General features: G+C 41.8%; 1 protein-coding gene across 6 annotated transcripts in view; it reads right to left on the bottom strand.

Annotated features, from left to right (window-relative positions):
- Nucleotides 1–27122, bottom strand: part of STARD13 (StAR related lipid transfer domain containing 13) — a 403121-nt gene that overhangs the window by 82303 nt on the left and 293696 nt on the right. Inside the window, exon 1 of one of the 6 annotated variants that reach the window (XM_040267097.1) lies at nucleotides 18817–19325. The exons of the other annotated variants lie outside the window; for them this stretch is intronic. The gene's annotated coding sequence lies outside the window, so the exon portion shown is untranslated. Of the gene's footprint in view, nucleotides 1–18816; nucleotides 19326–27122 lie in introns of those variants that run through there. 6 annotated transcript variants of the gene reach the window in all.

Genomic DNA, 27122 nt, shown 5'->3' with positions numbered 1-27122 from the left:
CATATTTGTAATTATTTTCAGGCTCAACTTGATTTCTAGGTTTAAGACTGTGAAGTGGCCTTTGGTGTTTCCTTTTCAAACTAATTGTGACTGGATCCTGGGACAGACATGTAGGGCCTGTCAAGGAGGTGCTAACATCTTGTATTTATGTTTCTTTTTTTGTCATTCAAAGGGGCTTCTTCCCTGGTGGCTCAGATGGTAAAGAATCTGCTTGCAATGCAGGGGACCTGTGTTTGATCCCTGGGTCAGGAAGATCCCCTGGAGAAGGGAATGGCGACCCACTCCAGTATTCTTGTCTGGAGAATTCCATAGACAGAGGAGCCTGGTGGGCTACAGTCCATGGGATCCCAAAGAGTCGGACACAACTGAGTGACTAACACTTTTACATTTTTTATCATTCAAAAATGTTTCATTTCCTTCCTTTTTATTGTTTAGGAATTAACATCAGGAATAACATTCATAAGGAAGAGAAACATATCAAGATTGCAGGACAGCAAAAAAGACACAGATGTGTATAGCGGACTTTTGGACTCAGAGGGAGAGGGAGAGGATGTGATGATTTGGGAGAATGGCATTGAAACATGTATAATATCATGTAAGAATCGAAATGCCAGTCTATGTCTGATGCAGGATATGACACGCTTGGGGCTGACGCGAGGAGATGACCAGAGAGATGTTGTGGGGAGGGGGGTGGGAGGGGGGCTCATGTTTGGGAACGCATGTACACCTGTGGTGGATCCATGTCAATCTATGCCAAAACCAATACAGAATTGTAAAGTAAAAATTAAAAATAAATAAATAAATTAAAAAAAATAAAATAAAAATTCCTTAGTATATTCACAAGATAGCAGGTACATTTACAATTTGGTTGGAATCTCCAAAGTGGCTTTTATCATCTAACACTAGTATTTAATGACTAGATATAGCTAATTTTTTTCTCTTTTTTTGGCCACAAGGCTTTTAGGATCTTAGTTCCCCAACTGGGGCTCAAACTCACGCACCTTACAGTGAAAGCACAGAGCCTTAGCCACTGGACTGGGAGGGAGTTCTCTAGATATAACTGATCTTTAGTTATAAAAAAAATGAGGCAAGGGGCAGAGGGAGGAATGAGAAAGGAGGGAACTACAGCAATAAGCTATCCTCTCGCTGGCACCTAGAAGGCGAGTCCAGCACTAGTATTTCAGCACACTGGTATTTTATGACCTGGCGGCTATATACAAGCCTCCTTCTAACAAAGAAAGGCCTGTTGTCTTCCCTATGTATTGGTGCCATTATTATGGATAGTATGTAGTTCATAGCTATTTCTCAAGTCATAAATTTTGACACTGTTCTCAACTTTATCTTTCTAAGCACAACTTTTTCTTGCTTGGTTCAGTTCTTCTCCCATCCTCAGAAGGGCTTTCTGTGCCCTTTGCTCCCTGTCTGCCCTGTCCTAGGTAGTATTCTGGATTTCATCGACTAAAATGACCACCTTAAGCTTCACCTCTCTTTCAACTTCCACCCACTCTAAATCACTTTAAATACTACTGCGAAAATGATGATTCCAAATCTAACTCTAGATTTATGTTATTTTAAAATTTAGCTGCCCAACTCCCTCCAGGATAAAACAAGCTTCTCACTGTACTAGGTACCCTGTGATCACCCAGTAAGTTCATATTAACCCATGAGTAAATATTTGGCTAAAGTTCTTTGTGGCTAATGAATGCCCTGTTTGGCCTTCATTTTGCCTTGAGCTTGTTTTATTTAACAAATATTTTAAAGATTTACTGAGATAGGCATGAAAACAAAACCTCAAGTGTTTTTAAGCCTGCAGCTCTTAGGATTGCCATGATAGACCAAAAATAGAGGATACAGCTGTAATACTGCACTCATTTTTCCATGTGCCCAACATAAACGACATACTGTTTTAGAAAAAAAAGCCAAGAATTCAAAACAAACATGCAAAAACTGTGTTAATTCAATGCATTATTATACTCAAAAACACTTTGGAATTTTGTAAACAATTTACAAGGTATATTTATTTGAATAACTTATGACTTAAATAGTTATTAAAATGAAGCCATGTTTTTTTTCTTAAACTATATACTTGATTTTCAACTTTTTAAGTGTTTTTTTCTTTAGGAAGCTTTAATGATTGGCCCACCACTGATTAACAGATGGTATTAGGTGGTAAGCTAAGTAATTCTGAAGGCCTTGAATTTAATTTTAAAAAACTATTTGCTTAGTCATAGTCTATCTTGTTGTTGTTACCAGGAGGTTTATAAAAATTTCCTTTTAAATTTTTTGGAAAAAAATGTATATATTCAGGAAATTAGAAAAAGGAGAGAGAGAGAGCCTGTAGGAATCAAAGACTTTTATGGAATAAGTTTTTGCTCCGGAAGAGAGTCAAGAGATGCCAAATAAAATGATCAAACCAACAAGCTAGTTGTGTGACCTTGGGCACAACACTGTGACCTCCCTGATCCAATCTTCTCACCAAAAAAATGAGGCCCCTTTTAGGGCTCTAAAATGCTATGATTTGTAAGATGAAATGTTATGCTGACAGTATCTGAAATCAATGGTCTCCTTGGTACAGTGTCACAGGACTCCAGAGAAGATAAAGCATACGTACGTTCAGGTGACACGACTGTAGACTCTACCCACACTCCTGCTACCTGAATCCAAGAAAACCCACATAGGAAAGTTGTAGGAAAGTTAGGGTTGGTTTAACACTTTGTTGCTAGGAAACCATTGTTGACGAGCTCTAATCCAAACGTCTGTGTGATTTCATACTGCGGTCTCTGACACAGCAAGCAAAGCATCCAGAGAAACCGTAGCCTCTGTGGCTGCGTCTTTGTCCTAGAATTAACCCCAACTGGTTCCTTTTTTTTCAATTTTATCCTTAAATGTACCGTTTTTGATCTCTCTCTGTTTTGTCATTCAATTCTAACAGAGACAAGAAGACAGACAGGATTCTGACTGCAGGGAGATGAATAAAACTGCATTTTTAAAGGCAGTCAATTATTATAAGACAGTTATTAAAATGTCTGGGTAAATGACCTCATACTGCACTCAGCTTGCAAATCCTCCAGGCAATCTGGCCCTTGGTGCGTGCGGCCCCAAACTGCTGTCTCTGAAATGGAGTTACAGGAATATGTGGACTGGAGTCTCCGACTTCTCAGCCATTCCCACCACACCTGACACTTATCAGGCACATAGTGCTATATAGTAAAACATGCTTGGGCAACTTACTAAACAGTTATTATTAGAAAGGCCAAAAAAGAAAAAAAATTTTTAGAGCCTGTGAAGGCTTTTAGGCATTTTGTAGTTTGACTGGAGATAAACATTTGCCAGACTTTATTTTTTTGGGCTCCAAAATCACTGCAGATGGTGACTGCAGCCATGAAAGTAAAAGACGCTTACTCCTTGGAAGGAAAGTTATGACCAACCTAGATAGTATATTCAAAAGCAGAGACATTACTTTGCCAACAAAGGTCCGTCTAGTCAAGGCTATGGTTTTTCCAGTGGTCATGTATGGATGTGAGAGTTGGACTGTGAAGAAAGCTGAGCACCGAAGAATTGATGCTTTTGAAGTGTGGTGTTGGAGAAGACTCTTGAGAGTCCCTTGGACTGCAAGGAGATCCAACTAGTCCATTCTGAAGGAGATCAACCCTGGGATGTCTTTGGAAGAAATGATGCTAAAGCTGAAACTCCAGTACTTTGGCCACCTCATGTGAAGAGTTGACCCACTGGAAAAGACTCTGATGCTGGGAGGGATTGGGGGCAGGAGGAGAAGGGGACAACAGAGGATGAGATGGCTGGATGGCATCACGGACTCGATGGACGTGAGTTTGAGTGAACTCCGGGAGTTGGTGATGCACAGAGAGGCCTGGCGTGCTGTGATTCATGGGGTCGCAAAGAGTCGGACACGACTGAGCGACTGAACTGAACTGAACTGAAACATTTGCCATATTTGGAGTATTTACTCCAAATAAGAGAATAAGCTACTTACAGGCTAACACAGTATATTGGTAACTTTGCTTCCATTATTCATTAACTTGTTCATCATAATCGTCCTTACTGGTTATTGGAGTTTGCATTCTTTGAAATAAATATTGTCACTAGAATATTATAGTGTTCAAAATGCATATTCATGAATGTTCTCCCTGATATAAATTGTTCGAGGAAGGTTTATAGGGTCCACAGCATCCAATCGATTCTGGTTTTAATTCTCTCTTATGATGCTCGAATATTGTGCTGGAAGGTATCTGCATGATTATTGTTGATACTATGTGCCAGGCATTGATGCTAAATGCTTTATGCTCTCAGTACAATGGTTCATTTCATCCTCACAACAACCTCTACAGTGGTACTGTCATCCCTATCTTACACAGGAAGAAACTAATGCTCAGAGAGATTAAATAAAGTGTTAAGGCCACACAGTGGAAGCACTATAAAGCAAACCACAGGTTCTGCTCCAATTTTAATCCTCAGTCATAACTAAATGGGAATAAGTGATACCAACAGAAAAGCTCTTTCAAATCTTTTTGAAAAAAGGTAGGGTTTAAATTATAAATTAAAAAAAGCAACCAAATGAAAGAAAAAAAATCACTCACATAATTTCTCCATTTATTTATTCATACCTTTATAGCCATGCATATGTCATCACTGCAACAGAGAAGCTGAGGTGCAAAAAAAGAGGTGATGGCATTTAAACTGATGACAGTGAGGACTGTCAGCAATAAGAAGGAGGAGAAAGCTGATGCGTCAGGCAATATTTTTCTCAAGGTTTTGACTTTCTTCGGAAGGTTCTAGGTGGAGACATTAGGGTTCCTGGTAGACTGAAGTCTCCAGGAGCTTAGGAAAAGGTGAGGAGCAGAAACAATGAGGGCATCACACTGACAGCATTTTTACAGGACATACACCCAGGGGAAGCACAGAAGCAGGATTTTCGGGTGTGACCTTGCACACCCTCCTGAGACTCTGAGGCAGACATCACCATCGCCACCTTGGGGACCAGCAGCAGGAAAGCATGCACACAGCCGGGGACAGGGCCGGGATTCAAACCCTCACAGCCTGAAGCCTGAGGCACTCTTCAGGGCGCCTCACTGCTCCAAGCGGTCCTGCTGCGGTGTTCTAGCCAGGCAAGGGGCAAACAAGGAGACTAAGAGAAGAGGAAGACCCTAATTTGAGGGGGCAGAACAGAGAAAGTACACAGAGCTGTAAAATAAATGAGGAGGTTTATTTGACAATCTGTACTATTAATTAAATTTAGCTATCTACCAGCCAAGTACGCTGTGGCTCCATGGTGATTATCAAGCCAGTCAGAATTCCTTATAGCACTGCTAACTAAGTGTGAGAGGGATGCTTTTTTTTTCTCCCCCTCTCAGGGCTGAGGCAAAAAGAAGTCCCTTTAAAGTCGAGGTTTTCATGTTGTTTTTTTCAATTAGTTACTAGTCCAGAATTATCCCAGAGATCTCAGGGATTGTTAGAGCTTCTTTTCACTCATATAGGGAAAAAGAAAGAAAGAATTCTTCCTAGGTAGAAGCAAGAGCACAGAAATACTTTTTTCCTGTCCCTTCTTGCCTCAGTCTGGACTTACATTCAATAGACTCAACTCAGTAGAAAAGCCACAGGAATGGGGCAATGAACACAGCCCATGCCTAATAACCTGATAAATAAAAAAATAAAAATCAGATGACCTGTGAACCATAAATATACTTCACTTTCTAAAAACAGTTAAGCTTGCTCAAAAACAATGCTATTACCTTAAAAAGGTAAGGGTAAGGTAAGGTGAAGTCGCTCAGTCGTGTCCGACTCTTTGCGACCCCGTGGACTGTAACCTACTAGGCTTCTCCGTCCATGGGATTCTCCAGGCAAGAATATTGGAGTGGGTTGCCATTTCCTCCTCCAAGGGATCTTCCCGACCCAGGGATAGAACCCGGATCTGCCATACTGGAGACAGACGCTTTAACCTCTGAGCCACCAGGGAATTGTATGCTAAATAAACTTTTGTAAATAAATCTTAATTTAAATATGGAGGGCTAGTTAGTATCTCATTTTGGGAATATTCTGCTATGAAATCCAGTTTATGAAGGAGACTAACTTTTTTCACTTTAAAAAAGTATTTTGACTGAATCTTAACACACAAGAACCACTCCCCCCTCCGATATATATATCTTGTAAATGTATTCTTTTATGGGAAGAGTACATAAAATAGGTTAACGAGCATTTATTTTTAGGTTTGAAGGTGCTTAAACATCATGTTAAGGATTCAGAATGCTACTGTTTTATTATAAATTATAAATTGTATGTTTGTTAGTATAAAACTTTTCAAACTTATAATGGTTTCTTAGTTTGGGGCAGAATACAGGACAAATTTAAAATAGTTAAGGATTAGGATGAAAAGAAAAATGGTTCTCAATTCCCAGATTCAGGCTTCTTCAGAGAAAGTGAAAATGGACTTTTTTAAAAATGAGAAATGAATTATAAACTGCTTTTTTTTTTTTTAAAAAAAAGGATATTATATATACTGTTAGTCATTAAAAAATGACCGTAGAGACTTAGTCACATTTTTCTGGTGACACAGCCCCCTCTTGTAAAAACATATACACATACCAATATGTTATGTGAACTGCAATCTTGTAGTGACTTCAAGGAAAAACTTGTTTTTATAAAAGAACTCGTATTTTCCCATGCTTCTTCACTTCTTGTGCAAGAACTTTTATGGGATTTGAGTAAATTGTGTTTTATTTATTTTCCTTTGTTCTTCCCATCTTACTGGAAGAGAACATTATCTGGAGATAATCATGTTCAAGGAGAATAAATCATGACTTAGGAGATGATTTAAGTCAATGAGCAACAATTAAAGTGTCTAATGCGGCCACTACTTTGGATATGGCAACTTAATTTTACTGGGACAACACATTTTATTCTAAGGCATTATATGAACTCACAGCAAGGATGTTATTTCAGTAGCCTCCAATTTCATCTTTGCAGATTTAGTCTCTCCCTAACCCAGCTGACTGAACTTGAAGTTGTGTAGTGGTGGAAACATAGTGTGAAAATCCTTGGCCTATTTCATCAGAGTCCCTGGAGTTTTTGTTTTTCTCTCTGCTTACTACCCCGTAACTCGCCAAATCATTATTCCTATTCACTGAACTATCAGCAAGCCTGTCTGGTGTTCCAGCCACCTGGAGCTGACAAATATTTTCCTACTATGAAGGACGCCATAGCAACCAGGCTTGTGGCATGGATACAAACCCGGCATAATGCTGCTACAATTTAAGGTGAGAACAGACATATAGCACCCGTATCAGTATTATCCCAAAGAGTGTCTTGAGAACTCCAGATTCTTTTATTTTTGGGGACTAAGTTTTTTAGACACAAGATGGCAAATTACCTAAGCCCCTAAGAGAAGGAAGGAAGTAATTAAGATGGCAAAAATCTTATGTTTCAAATCTGTCCATTTCTTACAGCCAATGCCACCTTGGACACACTAATGAACCTTTCTGAACCTCGGTTTTTTCATCTGTAAAATGGAGATAGTAGTCTTGCCTCAAAGGATGGCTGTGAGGATGAAATGAGCTTGTATCTGTGCCGTGGTTGGCAGATGAGAACCATATAATGACTAATAGCTTGTGTCACTAGGTTAAGGAGAGGGGCAATGACTATTTACAGGGCATGAGGGAAATGGTCTCCAAAATGCGATGCAGATGAACATATTAGAAATTTCCATTTGTGTCTATTTTAAATATTTAAGTATTTTTTGGTATTTTAAGAAAATGTTATGCCAGATTCAATATCAGGATTTGATACAAGGCGTTAGGCTTCCCAGGTGGTGCAGTTGTAAAGAATCCGCCTGCCAAGCAGGAGACGCAGGATTGATCCCCTGCAAGTAGGTGGGGAAGACCCCCTGGAGGAGGAAATGGCAATCCACTCCAGTATTCTTGCCTGGAAAATTCCACAGACAGAGGAGCCTGGCAGGCTACAGTCCCTGGGGTCGCAAAGAGTTGGACACGACTGAGCAACCGAGCACACACACATACTCCCCTACTTAAGCTGCAAGTCTGCCAGTGCATTCTGAGGGAGGGCGAGAGTCACAGAGTAGAGACAGGGGGCGCTGGTCATATGTCCACGCACATTTTCAGTACTGCCAAGTGTCATGATGCACGGCAGCATACATGTACCTGAGAAAATGTGTGGAATACACTGCTTGGTGGTGGTCGTTTAGATGCTAAGTCGTGTCCGACTATTGTGACCCCATGGACTGTAGCCTGCCAGGCTCCTCTGTCCATGAGATGTTCCAGGCAAGAATATTGGAGTGGGTTGCCCTTTCCTTCTCCAGGGGATCTTCCTGACCCAGGAATCAAACCCAGGTCTCCTGCATTGCAGGCAGATTCTTTCCCAACTCAGCTACAAGGGCAGCTTACTTTCCCAACTGAGCTACAAGGGAAGCTAACATTGCTTACTTTTAATCAAACTAACCTTCATAGAATAGAGAAGTCACTTTAAAAGATTCTTGCAGAGAAAGTATGGAGAGAAAATGATATTAATTACTAGCATAAGAAGTCAACCAGAAAGTGACAAAGCTGAAATTTCCCTCCCTCCAGTACTGGGACTACAGCAATCACATCTACAAGGTAAAAAAAATGAAAATTTGTTCAGACCTGACAAGAAGTCAACTGGAATAATTAAAATTCTCTAGAAGATTGTTTGAAATGAAGCTGTATGTAACTGTTGATGATCTTTGGCCTTTATGACTTGAGATAATTAATAACAGTGGAACATGTATTTTTTGTAAAAAATTCAGGGAGCTCCCTGGCAGTCCAGTGGTTAGGACTCTGTGCTTTCACTGCTATGGGCTTGAGTTCAATCCCTGGTCAGGGAACTAAGATTCCACAAGCTGAGTGGTACAGCCCAAAACAAAAACAAACAAACAAAAAACACCCTAAAAACAGAAATTACGGATAGTTACACAGAGAATACCACTCAAAATCTTGTTATTAACAGGCGTGTACATTCGAGAGTGTGAAGCCACTATACTTGGAAACATGGGGTAAAGATCCGGCATATTGGAGGGCCGTCTCTGATCACATGCTTCCCAACCTTTTCTTCTCAACCTGGCCTACGCTGCATTTTTACCACACCCTGGGGTAAATGACCAGGCTGCTGGAGCCAGATAGAGTCTCTGGCTACCCCAGGCCCTGCTCAGCCAGCCCAAAGGCTAAGGGGATTAGTATCTTCAGCATCCCTAGACCCATTTAGAGCACACATGGCAAACGACTCCAGTGTTCTTGCCTGGAGAATCCCAGGGATGGGGGAGCCTGGTGGGCTGCCATCTATGGGGTCGCACAGAGTCAGACACGACTGAAGTGACTTAGCAGCAGCAGCAGCAGCAGCACATCCATGAGACACACCTCAAAGCATGCTGATTGGAAACTCAGCTTTACAGACAGATTTAAGCAGGGCACAGCTGGTAAAGAATCTGCCTACTGAGGCAGGAGTCACAAGAGATGTGAGTTCGATCCCTGCGTCAGGAAGATCCTCTGGAGGAGGAAATGGCAATCCACTCCAGTGTTCTTGCCTGGAGAATTCCATGGACAGAAGAGCCTGGAGGGTTAAAGTCTATGGGGTTGCAAAGAATCAGACAAGGTTGAGTGCACACACATACACAATTGTTGAAAATTACAACTATTTGGTTCTAATTGAATCAACTCTATACAAGAGGGAAGAGAATATTTTTTGTTTTTGTTTTAATATGGACCTCTTAAGAATCAGCCCAGTAAAAGTTGTCTGTATTGTGAGTGGGCTTATTGTGAGAAGTTAAATATTATGTTATCTCATTCTCTCCAATCTAATGGTGGTTTAGTAGCTAAGTCATGTCTGACTCTTGAGACCCCATGGACTGTAGCCTGCCAGGCTCCTCTGTATGGGATTTCCGAGGCAAGAATACTGGAGTGGGCTGCTTTTTCCTTCTCCAGGGGATCTTCCTGACCCAGAGATTGAACCTGGGTCTCCTGTATTGCAGGCAGATTCTTTATCAACTGAGCTACCAGGAAAGTCCCCTCCACTCTAATAAAGGAATAAATTCTGTATATTTAGAAATTCTGTCCTCTCTGTCAGTAAGCACACTGACATATGTTCAGCATTCAGTACAGCGCTAGTAACACAGTAAGTGCTAATATGTGTTTGCTGAACAGATAAACAAGCCACAGGTAAGCTAAAAACACTGTTCATCAGTCCTTATATTCACAGGCTATAGAGTTCTTTTTCTATTCCTCTCAACAGCTAGATCAAACTTTGCAACCGATTACCAGTTCCCAGCCCTCATCCCATGCTACTTACTCACTCATGGCTGATTTCACTTCTTCCTTTGATGAGGTCATCCAGACCACCCTACAAAACTGTCTTAACACCAAATACTTGGATCTGAGTCATTCGGTGTGAACCCATGCTCCCCCTCTCCCAAGCCCTCTTTGACCTTTTCCTTATTAGCCAAACCTACCAGTCACAGAGGGATGCTTTTGTTGAAATATCTCCCCCTTTTCCTCCTCTTTCTTTTGTCCAGGACTGGCTCAACTAGACCGTCATCTCTTGAGCACCCCAGACTCACCTGCACCAGAGCCTTGGCCTTTTCTGCTTCCTCATTTGACATGCCCTTCCCTAAGAATCCACATATACGCTCTTCCATTCTCCTTCCTGTGCATCTTCATTAGAGTCCCTTCTTCAAAGAGACTTTCCCCAGCCACCTTTTCACAAAACTTAATCCCTCTTGCTCACATTCATACCATCTTGCCCTGTTGTACTCATTTTCCTTATTAACTGCCACTAAGATAAACATTAACGTTGTCCCCTGTATGTCTTCTCCATTAGAACATAAGCTCCATGAGGGCAGGAAATGTTGTTCTGCTATTTTGCTCACTGATGTGTCTCCATAGCCTAAAACTGGGCCTGATGCACAACAGGTCCCTAATTAATATTAGCTGATGGAATGGAGGGATATGGGCTGTGGATGGACCTATACATGGTATCATCACTTCCTCTCCAATCTACCCTTGTACCAGAACATTCCTCCCAAATTACAAGTTAAAAATCACCTGGTAAAGAATCTGCCTGCAATGCAGGAGTTTGATCCTTGGGTCAGGAAGATCCCCTGGAGAAGAAAATGGCAACCCACTCCCATGTTCTTGTCTGGAAAATTCCATGGATAGAGGAACCTGGCAGGCTACAGCCCATGGAGTCACAAAAACTTAGACATGACTGAGCAACAAACACTTGCACTAAAAATCAGCCTCCTCATAGATTGTCAATAACCATGTGTGACTTCAGTTCAGTTCAGTTCAGTTGCTCAGTCGTGTCTGACTCTTTGCGACCCCATGAATTGCAGCACGCCAGGCCTCCCTGTCCATCACCAACGCCCGGAGTTCACTCAGACTCGCGTCCATCGAGTCAGTGATGCCATCCAGCCATCTCATCCTGTCGTCCCCTTCTCCTCCTGCCCCCAATCCCTCCCAGCATCAGAGTCTTTTCCAATGAGTCAACTCTTTGCATGAGGTATCCAAAGTACTGGAGCTTCAGCTTTAGCATCATTTCTTCCAAAGAAATCCCAGGGCTGATCTCCTTCAGAATGTGTGACTTAGGAAATAATATCTAAAAGCCTTTAAAGCTCTAACCCCAATTGCCTTTTCAGCCCCATTTCATGATGCAGCTGTCTCCTTATACCCCCGAAGTCTAGTCATGCTGACCACTCTGGGGAAACCCTGTGTCTATTCTTGAACACATACAGCACTTTAAAGTGTTCATGTCTTGGCACCTCCCTGAAGGTCCAGTGGCTAAGACTCAGCACTCCCAGTGTAGGGGCCCTGGGTTTGATCCCTGGTCAGAGAACTAGATCCCACATGCCATAGCTGAGAGTTCATGTGCCGCAGCAAACACCCAGCGCAGCCAAATAAACATAAATACTTAAAAAGTAAAGATAAATATTAAAAATAAAGTCTTCATGTTTTTTGACATATATTCTTTTATCTCTGAATGTCTGTTTTCTATTTTGCCCTAAATTAACATCTCTTGGTGTTTCCTGGCTGTGCTCAAATGTCATATTGTCCATGGAGCTCTCCGATTCTTCCAGCTGATTTAAATGTGTGTTCCACAGTGTATCTCCTTATGCCTCTGATTAGTATAAAGTCATTCTCCCTTGAACTGTGTCCATATTTGCCCCAAAGATGGGACTATAACATCCCTGAGCAGGCGTTGCAGGTCTGTCTGCTTCTCAGAGCTCCTCACACTTAGTCGATGATCAATAAATGTTTGTTGAAATGCAATATGCAATGTTACTAGCTAAGGATTTCGAAACAAGAGAAATGAAGTAAGACAGGCATTTAGATCCTTTACAGAAGTAATATACCAACACCAAATCAGTGAATGTCAGGGTGACTGAAAAGAAAAATAAAATTATAGCTTAAACCAACACGGAGTCGGAGACTTTGGTAGTAAACTCTAAAGCTATGCATATCTTATTTCTCTCTGCTGTAATGCCTGGCATGGAGAAGTCACTTAGTTTGGAGTTCAACACTCTGCTGAAAATAAACTGCTTTTATTTAAACTGAGCACCCACTATTGTTGTTTAACCATCTTGTGGTTTTATTCAAGTACTTGCAAGACCCAAAGAACAGCAGACAGAATGCCTCCATGTTACATAAGGGTTCTTTTCATGGAATAATTTATGGTTAATTCAAGGGTATCTCTTGTGCATGCTGGGTTTCTCCTCCCCAGACCTGCTCATAATGTGTACAGTGGCTCCCTGGTCAGGCCCAGTACAAATGGTCCAGTGTGCAGGATAATAAGCACATGTGGAAAGAACAGTGGTTCTCAGGAGATTGTTCTAAATCATTGTTCTCTTGCAGCGAGTACAGAACCAGTAATTCCAAGAAGCTTTTAGAGCATGATCTTCTTTGAGGCAGTAGAATGAGCTTAAATTCTAGACCCACAAGCAGTAATTCAGACAGCGTCCAGCTGCCTTTTGCAGACTGTAGAGTACCGGGCCTCCCAGAGGCTCCTGTGCAGGGCCTGACGGGGAAGGGCACTACTGCCTTGAACTAAGTCCCTCCCCTCTGGCTTGCTGGCTGCACTCACGCCCTTCCTGGGTATTCTGTCAGAACTTCCTGCGCTGGGGATTTCAGCAGCTGGCTCTCTCACGCGCCTCTAGCTCAGACAACCAGCCTGGCTTGACTCAGGCTACAAAACTGACCACCTTCACTTGGCATGCGAAAGCTGCCACCAACGTGTAAACTGCCACGCCAGGTTGTAGGCTACCACACCAAACTATCCCGGGAAGGCGCTTCTCTTCACTCTCACAGCTTAACTAAGAAGGAGGCCACTTCAAGGAGCTTTCCTGATTATGAAGATTCAGATTTCCTCCAGGATGAGCCCTCAGGGCTCCACTTTTCCCTGCTCCCTCCACCCCTGACCTGACCCTCTGACATTTACTCTTGGGCTTGGTTGTGGCCCATGTGGGGATTTATTAGCCTGTTTATCAACTGGGTTTGTATTCATTTTTGAAGCTGGCATCCTTCACTGTTTACACAGGGAGTGCTCTGAAGCAGGGGTTGCTTTACTTGGTGGGCAGTATGCCCAACAGGACCATTTAGAAATGTCTTTAAAGAAGGCACACGCTTTTCTGCCCTTTTTAAGACAAGGCCCGCTGAGGAAATGTCCTGCCCATCAGTTCTTTGCTCCAGCCTCTTTACCAAGAGCTTCAGGGAAGGGCATCATGAGTGGGGGTCCATTTCAAGGATTATCCCAAGAAGTGAAAAAAGAAAACCCTCCCTCTTGAACAAAGAGGTGAGTGATGGACAGTAGATCTCAGCAGTGAGGCCCCCAATCAGTTTATCGCTGAAGCTGTAAAACTTCTAAGTCAGTTCAGGGTTCAACTGACTACAGGGCCCTGATTTGAGAGGAGATTATTTCCTGTATTCTTGTGGTTTATCCTGATATAACTTGCAGAAACTACTATGATAAAATGGCTTTACTTCTGCCAGTTATTCCATGTAAAAGGAGATTAAATGAGGGATTATAAAAGGCTTCCACAATTTACATAGTTTTCTTCATAGTCATTTAACATGTAGATTCTAGTTTTCCCTTTTTCACTGTTTTTTAACTTCAGTTCAAGAAAAAAGTTAAATCAGTTAGAAGTTCCATCTCTCTCAGTGATAGTCTACTTCTTAATAAAAATAGATAAGACAGGCCTTTTAGGCCTCTCCTGATAGTAAGATTATTGTTTCTTTATAGAGTTTTAAAACTTTGGCCTCAGAGATTACCTTATTTTCAACAATTTCTAAATTAAAGAAACAAGGGAGAGGAGTAAAATTATAAGCCTGGTAAGAAGTTATAAACTTGAAGGCTTCAAGTATATTCCTGGTTCTTTGCAAAGAGTCTAAAAAAGGCAGTATTGAAGTCAATACAATTATATATAATTGATCAGGTAGCCTGTGGATCATTAAAAACTTTATTATGATTATTAAGATAATGCTAGTGTCAATTTATTTGCCATTTTTTCATATTATATATGAATAATATCATGCTGTCTTTGGAAAGCTTTAGCTACTGTGTGTGTGTGTGTGTGTGTGTGTGTTTTAAACCACTTCCTTAGGATAATTTCCTAGAAGGGGATTTACTGGGTAAGAGGGTCTTGATAAATGCAGCCAAGCTGCTTCTCAGAAAGATGACCATATTTTCTTTTTAAAATATATCTAGTCACAGATAAATCAAGGCTCTCTCCCAATAGAGAGAATTGACTGATAACTTTAATTTTTAGTTATGTGCTGTGTGCTTAGTCTTGTCTGACTCTTTGCGACCCCACAGACCATAGCCCACCAGGCTCCTTTGTCTATGGAATTTTCCAGGCAAGAATACTGGAGTGGGTTGCCATTTTCTGCTCCACTGGATCTTCCTGACCCAGGGATGGAACTCACATGTCTTGCATCTCCTGTATTGGCAGGCAGATTTTTTACCACTACGCTCCCTGGAAAGCCCTGTTTTTTAGTTAGCTAAGTGCAATTAGTAAGATTCAGGTAGGACTAACTCGGTTAATGGTCTGTCTACTGGTGATGACAGTTCAGTTCAGTTCAGTCGCTCAGTCGTGTCCGACTCTTTGCAACCCCATGAATTGCAGCACGCCAGGCCTCCCTGTCCATCACCAACGCCCGGAGTTCACTCAAACTCACGTCCATCGAGTCAGTGATGCCATCCAGCCATCTCATCCTCTGTCGTCCCCTTCTCCTCCTGCACCCAATCCCTCCCAGCATCAGAGTCTTTTCCAATGAGTCAACTCTTCACATGAGGTGGCCAAAGTACTGGAGTTTCAGCTTTAGCATCATTCCTTCCAAAGTAATCCCAGGGTTGATCTCCTTCAGAATGGACTGATTGGATCTCCTTGCAGTCCAAGGGACTCTCAAGAGTCTTCAACACCACAGTTCAAAAGCATCAATTCTTCGGCGCTCAGCCTTCTTCACAGTCCAACCCTCACATCCATACATGACCACGGGAAAAACCATAGCCTTGACTATACGGACCTTAGTCGGCAAAGTAACGTCTCTGCTTTTGAATATACTATCTAGGTTGGTCATAACTTTTCTTCCAAGGAGTAAGCGTCTTTTAATTTCATGGCTGCAATCACCATCTGCAGTGATTTTGGAGCCCCCAAAAATAAAGTCTGACACTGTTTCTACTGTTTCCCCATCTATTTCCCATGAAGTGATGGGACCGGATGCCATGATCTTTGTTTTCTGAATGTTGAGCTTTAAGCCAACTTTTTCACTCTCCTCTTTCACTTTCATCAAGGTGATGACAGATACCAGACTAAAACAATCTATATGCTATCACACTGTAATGAGTACCCACAGATGGGTACTCAGACTCCATCCTGAAGGATGTGTGATGATAGTATACCATGAATGAAATAATATCTTCAGAAAGATACCAAAAGATTGACTTGTTCATTCATTCCACAGACATTATTTGATTACCAGCCACTTACAGGAAGAGTACCCAGAAGGATGGTTTTGTTTGGAGAGTGGTGGTATTGGCAGTTGAGATTGGCAGGTCTGACTTCTGATGCCATTTGCACTATCCTAACTTGCTCTCATATTTATCACTTCAAATAAAATGGCTTAAAATGAAAACACACCAAGGGTTCCTATCTTTTAATATTTTATATGTTGTTGTTTAGTTGCTAAGTTGTGTTCGACTCTTTGTGACCCCATGGGCTGTAGCCTGCCAGGCTCCTCTGCCACAGAATTCTCTAGGCTAGAATACTAGAATGGGTAGCCATTCCCTTTTCCAGGGGATCTTTCTGACCCAGGGATCAAACCTGGGTCTCCTGCATTGCAGGCAGATTCTTTACCGTCTGAGCCACCATTTATATGCATATAAATGGTGGCTCAGACGGTAAAGAATATATATATATAAACATATAGATATACACACACATATACACACACACACATATATATATACACACACACATATATATAAACACATATATATATGTTTCTAACATATATATATGTTAGAAAATATTAGGTAACCTAGTTTGCACTATCATTCATTTCCTTGTATCAGGAATTTTAAAAATTACATATATTTAACTATACTAGACCAAAGCAGCATTGCACCCATCTTAACCCAGCTTCTACAACTTCAACCTGTTTGGGAGAATGCCTGGTATTTCACAATGCCAGAAACAGTAATGAGAAAATCAAAGGATAATTCCAAAAGAAAAAAAATCAGTACAAGTACCTTCAAGAGTAGGCTGTTGCAAACAAAAGTACTACTGTATAAAATTACAGAATCTTCTTTCCAGTGACCCAGAATTTTTAAGCTTTTTCAGTCTAAGGAAACAGAGGCAACTTCATAAATGACATATATACTAAAAAGTAACAGAGCAAGACACATTATTAATATCTTGCTGACATTTAAAGTGTCTCTGGAAATCAGAGATGGCTAGAATTATTCACTGTATTTTTAAGCAGTGAAACAGATTTCTTAAAAGGTTAGCTATCTTTCTGAAGATCACCGAAGTAGGCAGCATAAGGGTAGTGGCTGAAATCCAAGACTTCTGACTGTTACCTTGGTCCATGCAATAAATTAAAAATGTCTTCACCCAGTCTGACATGGGTATTGTTAGAAACTGGCAAATATTCTTTCACAAGTTAGAAAAAGATCTGGATGCTACCCTGTCACAAGTCAGCATATGTCAGCACATGTGAACTTAGCTCTCCGGAAAATACTGGCTGGCAAAGCTGATATCCTCACACACAGATACGAGTCTACGCATCACGAAGAGTATGTTCCAGAATTTCAGAAAGACTGTCTTGCACACATCTCTAAAATTTCACTGCCTAAGCTGCGATGAGCCTAAGGAGAACTGTGTCTACTGGTATTTTCTTTCTCTTACTCTTCAAATCTAATAGGAAATAGGTTAAACTTCTGAAAAGACAGCAAGACAAATGTTCAACTTTCAGTTTCTGACTCCCCGCAATGAGAAAAGACATCAATGTGGCATTTATTATGAAATGGGTGGAAAGGGCCCTGTAGAAACCATATGGTTGCTCGTAATGGCACAATCTCATACAAAGGTGCCGGGACACTAATGAGATCAGGATGTCAGGAAAAGCAGAAATAGATCAATACTTCTCCCCCACTTGTGGTCGCCCCACCATCAGTCACTGTGCTTGCCCTATGTAAATGAAATCAATCAGCAAGGATTTCTGTAAAATGCATGAAGCAGTTGTCTTCTGGTCTCTCCCAGAAGATAAATGATTCCAGACGTTGGACTGCAGCCATGTTCCCACACATGCTACAAAGTTCTGACATCCATATTGGGCCATAACACTGAGTGGTTTTGCGAGTCTACAGCCAGTGCTTCCACTTCTGGTTTGGACTAGACAGTTGGCTAACGCTGAGGCAAAATAAGCCCCTTTTGCCTGTGTGAACTGTAAGAGAACTGCCTTTTTCTAATACAGGGGCTCCTGTGATCTGCCTCAAAACTTCTTGCTATTGATCATATAAGCTTATGATTCCAAAGCACTGCTGTTGACCTGTTCGGAACTACACAAATCTCAGCGTAACAAAACATATGACATGTGACATCAAATGCAGACTACTTAGATATAACATACAACAACACAAACAGCACAAGTCCAACTTTGTTCTAAAACTAACACCTTTGAAAATGTATTAAACACACACAGCAGGATTGTTTTACATAGCAGCTTATAAAGAAGATTAAGAAGCAGCCTCCTTTAAAACTACATCAACACAATAACATTACTAGGAAAGGCACGTAGAAGTTTAGATCACATTTATGACTATTTATGCAACTGATCCCAGGGAAGTAAAGATCCAATAGACAGCATTTTCTGTCAGCCTCTTAAATCTGAGAGATGGGTACTTTCTCACTAAATTACCTTTAAGGAAAGATTCCGGTAATTTAGCCCATAGTTCAAAAAAAATAAGACAGTTCTGATATCAATATCTCTAGTATATCTGAGATAAAAAGCAATTCTCTGAGGTTAGAGTAAATAAGTATCTTCCTGTAACTTTCCAATGTCTTTAAGGTGAATAATCAAAATGAGACACTGATTTCCATTTTAAATCAAGTTCTTGTTAAAAGATTGTCCTTTTAGATACCAAGTATACTACAAAGAAAACTTTATGTATCAATAACAAAAACTCCCAGTACAGCTAGGAAGTAACTGCTGTCTTACCCACCGCCAGGACCTCTTCTATGAAATACAGGCTCACTTTGTTTAAAACGTCCTTAAGGCTGTGCTGTACCTTTGAAACAAAACCACTCTCTTCTTCATTTTCTGCCTTCTTGAAAATCGCTTCTCCGAAACTGACAGATGGTGAGTCTGTCACTGAGTGTTTCCTCTTGCTATCTCTGCCAGCTAATATTTCCCCTGTGCTTAGCTGTTGTCTGTGAGACTGTGTTCCACATCATTCTAGCCTGATCAATGGTGTGCCTGGTTTGAGGTTGGTTTTGGCCCCGCCTCCAGCTCTAAGAGGAAAAAAAACCCCGAAAACCCACAGCTGGATTTCCTATAAATCCTCTCCTTCCAATCTGGCTCTGTAGCTATGGCACATACTAGAGGAAAAAGCTGCCAGTCACAAACCAAGAGGGGCGATCCTTCCCTGAGGTCCCCTCGTGCCAGCGCCTGGTGTGTAGGTTATATAACAAACCCCATGGTTAGCTGACCTGAAACTTCACAGGGCAGGGGGAAGCATTTTCACCAGGCTTAGGTTTTTCCATGCCTAGTGAGTCTCTAAAGAAGATGCCTGTGACTGAAACACACACACACACACACACACACACACATACACACGTATGAACGTGACCGAATATTTTTTAACATGTTAAAATTATGAAAACTGATTCCAAGGAGGAAATGGAAAAAAATCCAAATAAAAGAGTATCAGATTGGTGTGCTTGCACTTTTCTATCCTAAAACAGAAGTCACCATTCACATTTAGATGACACTGTAACCTGTGAGAGACAGGATCTGCTGGTACTCATACTACCAATGAAGTCGGTGAGTCAAGAGAAGGCATGGGATGCTTTCAGTTTGGAGAGAGAGAAGACTGCTCTACCAAGTATAGTTGACCATGTAACACCAGTCTGCTCTGGAATCACTAGGGCATAGGGGGCACTTTCAGGTTTATATACTCTGCACAGTCAACAGTAGTCAAACCTGATCAGGTAGAAAGGCTAAATGGTTATTGCAAATAGCCTCGTTGCTGCTGCTAAGTCACTTCAGTCATGTCCGACTCTAGGCGACCCCATAGACGGCAGCCCACCAGGCTCCCCCGTCCCTGGGATTCTCCAGGCAATAACACTGGAGTGGGTTGCCATTTCCTTCTCCAATGCATGAAAGTGAAAAGTGAAAGTGAAGTCGCTCAGTTGTGTCTGACCCTCAGCGACCCCATGGACTGCAGCCTACCAGGCTCCTCCGTCCATGGGATTTTCCAGGCAAGAGTACTAGAGTGGGGTGCCATTGCCTTCTCTGAAATAGCCTCGTGAGTGCTGCTAAAATAAGGCTAAGGATTTGAAGATTGCACCAGGACCCAGAGTCAGAGGACCTGGATTCAAGTCACAGTGGCCCCGACAGTGGCCCCAAACAAAAAAGGCACAGGGTAAAGATCCAGAGACCAGACAGGTGATTTCAAAATTAAAATACGATGATAAAATATGCTGTTGTTACTATTTCAACTTTTGTATTGTTCTTTTCAACAACAGAGAGAATATTAAATACTATTGAATCTGGCAAAGGATGGTACCAAACAAAATACCACTGCCTGTGGTAAGGAAAGGTAAAGATAAAAAGATTCTGGGAATAACATTCAGGGTACCAAGTGCATGCTGAGGATAATAATAACTCAGATTTTGAATATCTGAACTCTACAGTGAGGGCAGACGTGGTAAGCATAGGTCAGGATGGGGTTGAGTAGTAACTCTGAAACCTTAATTGTCCTTCTGCATTTTCACAAAAGAATCTGGGAACCATCACGTCTCATCAGTCTTTGAGTCCCTTAAGAGCAGGGACATACAGAATTGGTGTTCACTGAATATGTGAATGAGTGAGAAACTGAACTAGGTAAGAGCCACTCACTGTAAATGAGGAATTGCAGATGAGAGTGAGAAACCCAGGCTTGCAGTTGGAAAACCAGGTTCTTCAAGGCTGAGACTCCGTGTGTGTCCTTCCAGTACTGTCAAATGTGAGGTTGGGATTTGTGGGGAAAGCAGCTTTCTGGGTCACTCAAAAGAGAGGATCTTTGCTTGTGGACCCGTGATCTGATCCAGCCTTCTACACTCACCCCTAACCATCTCCCCCTCCTCATTTCTTCCCATGAGAATGCCATCTGCTGACATGAGTGTGAGTCAAGAACCAGGATGTTTACAAACATCCCTTTAATGAAAGGACATGGATTGTTAGAGTAAATTCTTCCTAATAGGGGATGGAAGTCCTTGTTGGCTGTGGCTGGCAAGAAGTGAGCTTTCCAAATCCAGAGGAACTCTCTCCATGTGGGCTGTGTCAGGGGCAGCTGTGGCCCCACCAGGGGCAAGGAAAGGCAGATGCGTTGGGTTCCTACTCCTACTCGGCCTGCCTCCCGCTGCCAGTGTGTTTTTGAGTTCTTGACCAAATGCACTGGAAAGTTAACCTACTTTGATAATGGCTTCAGGGGTATGATCTCTTTCCCACAAGCTGAAAGATTAGATCAGTTTGGGGTAAGAGAATTTGCCGAGTGTGAAGATCTAACCTAATGAATTCTTTTGCACCTCTATGATATGCAAGGCATTCTACAGGCTTTCAGTAGATACATGCTTGCAGCAGCAGGTTCACCACGGGCAACAGGAAGGATTACAATCCAAAAGAGGATATGAGAACAGCGGGGGAGGGAGAGTGCAGCTGGGGCGCAAGGGGAAGAGATCACGTCGTTTGGGGAGCAGGGGGTGGGAGAAGCAGAAAACATGACCGGGGTGGCAGCATTCAGGTCTGGGGAGGATCTGCGTGGGCAGAGATGAAGGAGGACACGTGAAAGAGGAGGGCTCTCTCGCAGAAAGGAATGAGCCCAAAGGCACAGAGGCAGGGACAGAGCAAGCTCTGGAAATGGTGAACCATCTGCTCCTGCTGAAGCACAGGGAACATACGGGAGGATCACGGGGGTAAGAGGCTCCCAAGGCAAGGAGGAGCCATGCCGTGGTGCGGTCTTGAGCGCCAGGAAGGGGTGTGGCCAGTTTATACTAAGTTCAACCAGCAGTCATGAGCCTTTGGAGATCTTTGAGGATGAATGTAACATAATCTGAGCAGTGAAATCAAGAAACCCTATTTAGGACTGATTATAAAGGAGAGAGTGAGGCTTCTCCAGTGGCTCAGCAGTAAAGAATCTGCCTTCAATGCGGGATATGCAGGTTCAGTCCCTGGGTTGGGAAGATCCCCTGGAGGAGGGCATGGCAACCCAATCCGGTATTCTTGCCCAGAGAATCTCATGGACAGAGGAGCCTGGTGGGCTACAGTCCATAGAGTCACAAAGAGTCAGACACAACTGAAGCACACAGCATAAAGGAGAGAGTAGGCAGACTGAAACACTTAGGAGGCTATTGTAATAATTTAAGTGACAGGTCATAAAGACTCAAAATTGAAGGATAAGGGTAAAAAAGGAACAGTTCTATAGGCAGTTGCATAGCTAAGAGAGTCAAAGGAGATAAGTCAAAGAAAATACTACCTTGAGGGACTTCCCTGGAAGTCCAGTGGTTAAGACTCCATGCTCTCAGTGCAGGGGGCATGGGTTTGATCCCTGGCTGGAGAAATGAGGTCCCTGAATGTCGAACAGTGAGACCAAAAAAAAAAAAAAAAAAATACTACCTTGAAAATTTTTTTTTTTGGGATATTTGCAAGCAATATGTACAAAAAAAAAAAAAACACAACAACAACTTTTAATTTCAGTATTATTTGTAATCACCAAAGACTGCAAACTACCTAAATGCCCACCATCAGAGAACTTACAAATAAATTAAGGTACCTTCATAGAATGAAATTCTATATGCAGACATCTAAAATATACACGAGGCACCACTTGCAAGGCAGGAGACCCCGGTTCGATTCCCGGTTTGGGAAGATCCCCTGGAGAAGGAATAGGCTACCCACTCCAGGATTCTTGGGCTTCCCTGGTGGCTCAGACGGTAAAGAATCCACCTGCAATGTGGGAGACCTGGGTTTGATCCCTGGATTGGGAAGATCCCCTGGAGGAGGGCATGGCAACCCACTCCAGTATTCTAGCCTGAAGAATCCCCATGGACGGAGGAGCCTGATGGGCTACAGTCCATGGGGTAGCAAAAAGTTGGATGTGACTGAGTGACTGAGCGTGCACACACACCAGGAAGCTGAGGCAGAGTAGTGGGACAGGCACCAGACTGCCAGTGGTTAAGGAGTATGTGTAGAAGAGAAGTTGTGGCCAGGGAATGAATTTATGGCAAAGAAAGAAAAATACTCAGGAGTGGAATGAGCACTGGGTGGGACTCAGGATTTGAATTTTGCTTTCAGATTGGCACCTGTCTTCCCTGGAACCAGGTCAACCTAGGCACTGTATGCCCTAGCCACATGTATGTGTGAGTTCTGCCCACAACCATCAACTGGAAGATGCCAGAAACCTGTCTAATCCAACTCTGTCTATGTTCATGGTCAAAAGACCAATAGCCATGTGTCCCAGGTAAATCAGTACTTGAAAAGGAACACTGTCCATGTTTGGAACAAAAATGCTTTTAAGGATCAAACCAGGTGGCATCGTAAAGGGCATGACATCTGAAGCTTCTCATTTTTATCAAAATTCTAGGCATAAGAAGTCATCTATGTATCACAAGTAATTTCCATGCCCAAGTGTAAGTACAGTGCAAGTTCATGTAGGAAGAACAGCAAGCTGGGGACTAATACTTCAATCATCAATTCCTTTCTTTTCAACAATAGGACATCTTTAGTGATCACATAGGAAAAATAAAGTCTAGCCTCACAGGAGGGGTGTGGAACTTCAACAGCAAACCTTGGGGGTCTATGGCTGCTGTGTGTTCTTAGAAGGGCACTGATCCAAAAGGTAATGGATATGACTCCTTGGGGATGTTGTTTTCTTCAGTGTACAGAGCCAGGCCAGACAATTAAACATTTCTCATCAGCTCTGTAGAGAGGAAAACACACTGAGGAAATGGGGATGTGACAGAGGAACACAGCACATCAATGGAAGAGCCTTTCCAACGTAACGTGTAGACAATTTGCCTTGTGTGCAGCATTTGTGCAAAGCAAATTAAGAGTAGGATTTCACAGCTGGTGAGGCAGTATGGCTTCATGAATTAGAGTATGTTCTGTCTTTCATGCAGCAAAACAAATTACCTCATGTCCCAAATGCTTGGGTTTTAATCTTGAAACTGCCAGGTACAAGCAGCATGAGGATGGACAAGTGACTTGAGATTTCTCCTTGTTAAATGGATAACAGTAATGCAACTCTTAGGGGTGCTGTGAAGATTAAGTGGGTTAATACATGAGCACGGAGCATAGTATAAGCTTTCGATAGGTGTTATCTATCATTCCAGAGGGAGAAAGTAAAAATATAGGTGATTACGACTACACTTAAAAGGCTGATTCTGATTAATTGCAATTCAAGTAACAGAACCCTCTGTAAGAAGAGCTAATTGCAGTACTCATCCGTAATGTATTTTAAAACACTTGAGCATATACGGTTGGTGTTATTAATACATGTGTGTTGTTTAGGTTAAGTTAAAACCCAGGTGCTGTCAGCATCAGATAAAGCATTCAGAGTCTGAGACAATCTAGCTGGCCTTCTGACAAGGGAGCCTGAACTTCAGAATTGGCTGTGACAACTCTTCCTTTGTAACCATCTCCACATCAACAATCCACAAGCAGCATTCTGAGAGCCAAAAATGGGTTTCAGTTGGTGAAAATTGTTACACTGACTAACATGCTTGGTGGGATTAAAGTGTTCAAGAAATATATGTTGGTTCAAAATATTTCAGTGTAAAAACCCAGTAAGACCTTGATCTGAACCTCTGTTAATAATGCCCCAGTCTAAAGCCCTAAATGGAGAAGGCAATGGCACCCCACTCCAGTACTCTTGCCTGGAAAATCCCATGGACAGAGGAGCCTGGTAGGCTGCAGTCCATGGAGTCGCCAAGAGTCGGACACGACTGAGCGACTTCACTTTCACTTTTCACTTTCATACATTGGAGAAGGAAATGGCAACCCACTCCAGTGTTCTTGCTTGGAGAATCCCAGGGATGGGGGAGCCTGATGGGCTGCTGTCCATGGGGTCGCACAGAGTCGGACATGACTGAAGTGACTTAGCAAAAAAAGCCCTAAATAGGCCTAGACCTGTAATCAGTATGATTTGGTTGTAAGATTTTGGAAAGAGTAGTAGTTGATCCTTTTTTTAATTCAAAACTTGCTTCTTTGGCCACCCTTGTTTACCAAAAAAGACCTAAGAATTGTGCATGATCAATTTGATAATCTTAGTTCACGTCTACAACCATCACTTCTAGAAGATTCTGCTTGCCTGATGCAGGCTATAAGGGTGAGACAATCGGTTTTTGGAATCTGGATGTTTGCCTCAAGCTTCTTTTGAGTCTTTTATGTAAGGCTGTGGTTGAAGCATCTAAAAGGAAAGTGAAGAAGAGCTGGAACTTCTTGAAACTTGTACACAGGTTACATAAATTGATTTATGTTGGGAGGGGTGTGTTTGCTTGTTAATAAAAGTCAATATATCTGACAGAACTTGGTCCTACATTGGATTATCAATATGACTTACTTGTGACTTTGGGGGAGAGTAGTTGAGACCTTCTTTTGCCTCAAAAGTTCTTCTTTGACTACTATTATCTGGCAAAAAAAAATCTAAGAGTTGTGCAGGACCAATCTGATCATTTTTGTTTACTAATAAAGATGGTACAGAGCTTGGAACCCATAAGGCATTTAAGAATACCAGCAAAAGTTCAAAGTTTGCTTGACTAAAGAGCCTAGGACAAAGATGTTTCTTTTGGTCATATTTGCTTTAGATATTGAATTCTAAGTAATCCACCAATTTCTTAGCAAAAAGAAACTAGGAAGCAACACATCAGAAATGTACTACTCATTATCTGCTTTATGCTATGAATATAATTATTAAGTATGAAGTCTTATAGGTTCTCATCCTGTAGTATATAGGTTCACTCACTATTAATATATTTTTATTATCTTCACAAAGTAAAATTGAAGGCTATAATACATTCTAATAACTGATAAATATAACCTATAGATATTTTTCTTTAAAATATTTTAATTACATCAAATAATGCTCATTGTAAAGTTTTAAACAAAAGTCCCCTTTTTATCCACAACTCCTAATTCTACTTACCTTCCTGGAGCTAATCACTATGAACAGCTTAGTGTCTATTTCCTGAACTTTGTATATATGTAATATATACATATAACTTTTTATGTGTATATAATATATACATGGGCTTCCCAGGTGGTGCAATGGTAAAAGAATCCACCTGCCAATGCAGGAGATGCAAGAAATGAGGGTTTGATCACTGGGTTGGGAAGACCCCCTGGAGGAGGAAAATGGCAACCCACTCCAATATTCTTGCCTGGGAAATCCCAGGGACAGAGGAGCCTGGAGGGCTACAGGCCAGGGGGTCGCAAAAAGATGGCCATGACTGAGTACACACACACACAATATGTATATACACATATTTTATATGTGTAAATACACACACATTGCTACATATATGTACATACATCCATGTTGCACACCCATTAGATAATTGTCTTTACATAAATAGAATCACATTATATGTATTATCCAAAGACTTATTTTGTTCACTTAGCAGTCTTAGAGATGTTCAAATGAACAAAAGTAAAAGCTATCAGCTTAACCCAATGGAATCCCAGCGACTATTTAGTCAAAATCTGGTACCAGGGAAGCAAGACCAAAGAAGTCGCACTGCTCTAGAATGGAGTCAGAAACACACCTGTACTTTTCTAGGTGGGTCATTTCTCAGGTCTGTCCCTCCTGTTTCTCTCCAATAACTTTAAACCCTGGATAGTATGGAAGAACAGGTGGAGGAATGAGTGACAACACAAAACTCACTTGAGTGGATGAGTGGATAAAGAAATTGTGGTACATATATACAATGGAATATTACTCAGCCATAAAGAAGAATATCTGAGTCAGTCCTAATGAGGCAGATGAACCTAAAGCCTGTTATACAGAATGAAGTAAGTCAGAAAGAGAAAAACAAATACCATATATTAACACATGTATATGGACTCTAGAAAGATGGTACTGATGAGCCTATTTGCAGGGCAGCAGTGGAGATGCGGACAGAGAGAACAGACTTGTGGCCTCAGTGGGGAGGGTGGGATGACTTGAGAGAGTAGCATGGAAACATATCGATTACCATATGTAAAATGGATAGCCAGTGGAAATTTGTTCTATGACTCGGGGAACTCAAACCAGGGCTCTGTGAGAACCTAGAGGTATGGGATGGAATGGGACAGAGGTTCAAGAGGGAGGGGACATATATATGCCTATGGCAGATTCAT

This window comes from Oryx dammah, unplaced genomic scaffold (assembly GCF_014754425.2).
Source record: "Oryx dammah isolate SB20612 unplaced genomic scaffold, SCBI_Odam_1.1 HiC_scaffold_24, whole genome shotgun sequence".
In the NCBI taxonomy this organism is placed as follows: Eukaryota; Metazoa; Chordata; class Mammalia; order Artiodactyla; family Bovidae; genus Oryx; species Oryx dammah.
The sequence above is the reverse complement of the archived record's forward strand: the minus strand, read 5'-3'. Positions and strand labels throughout refer to the sequence as shown.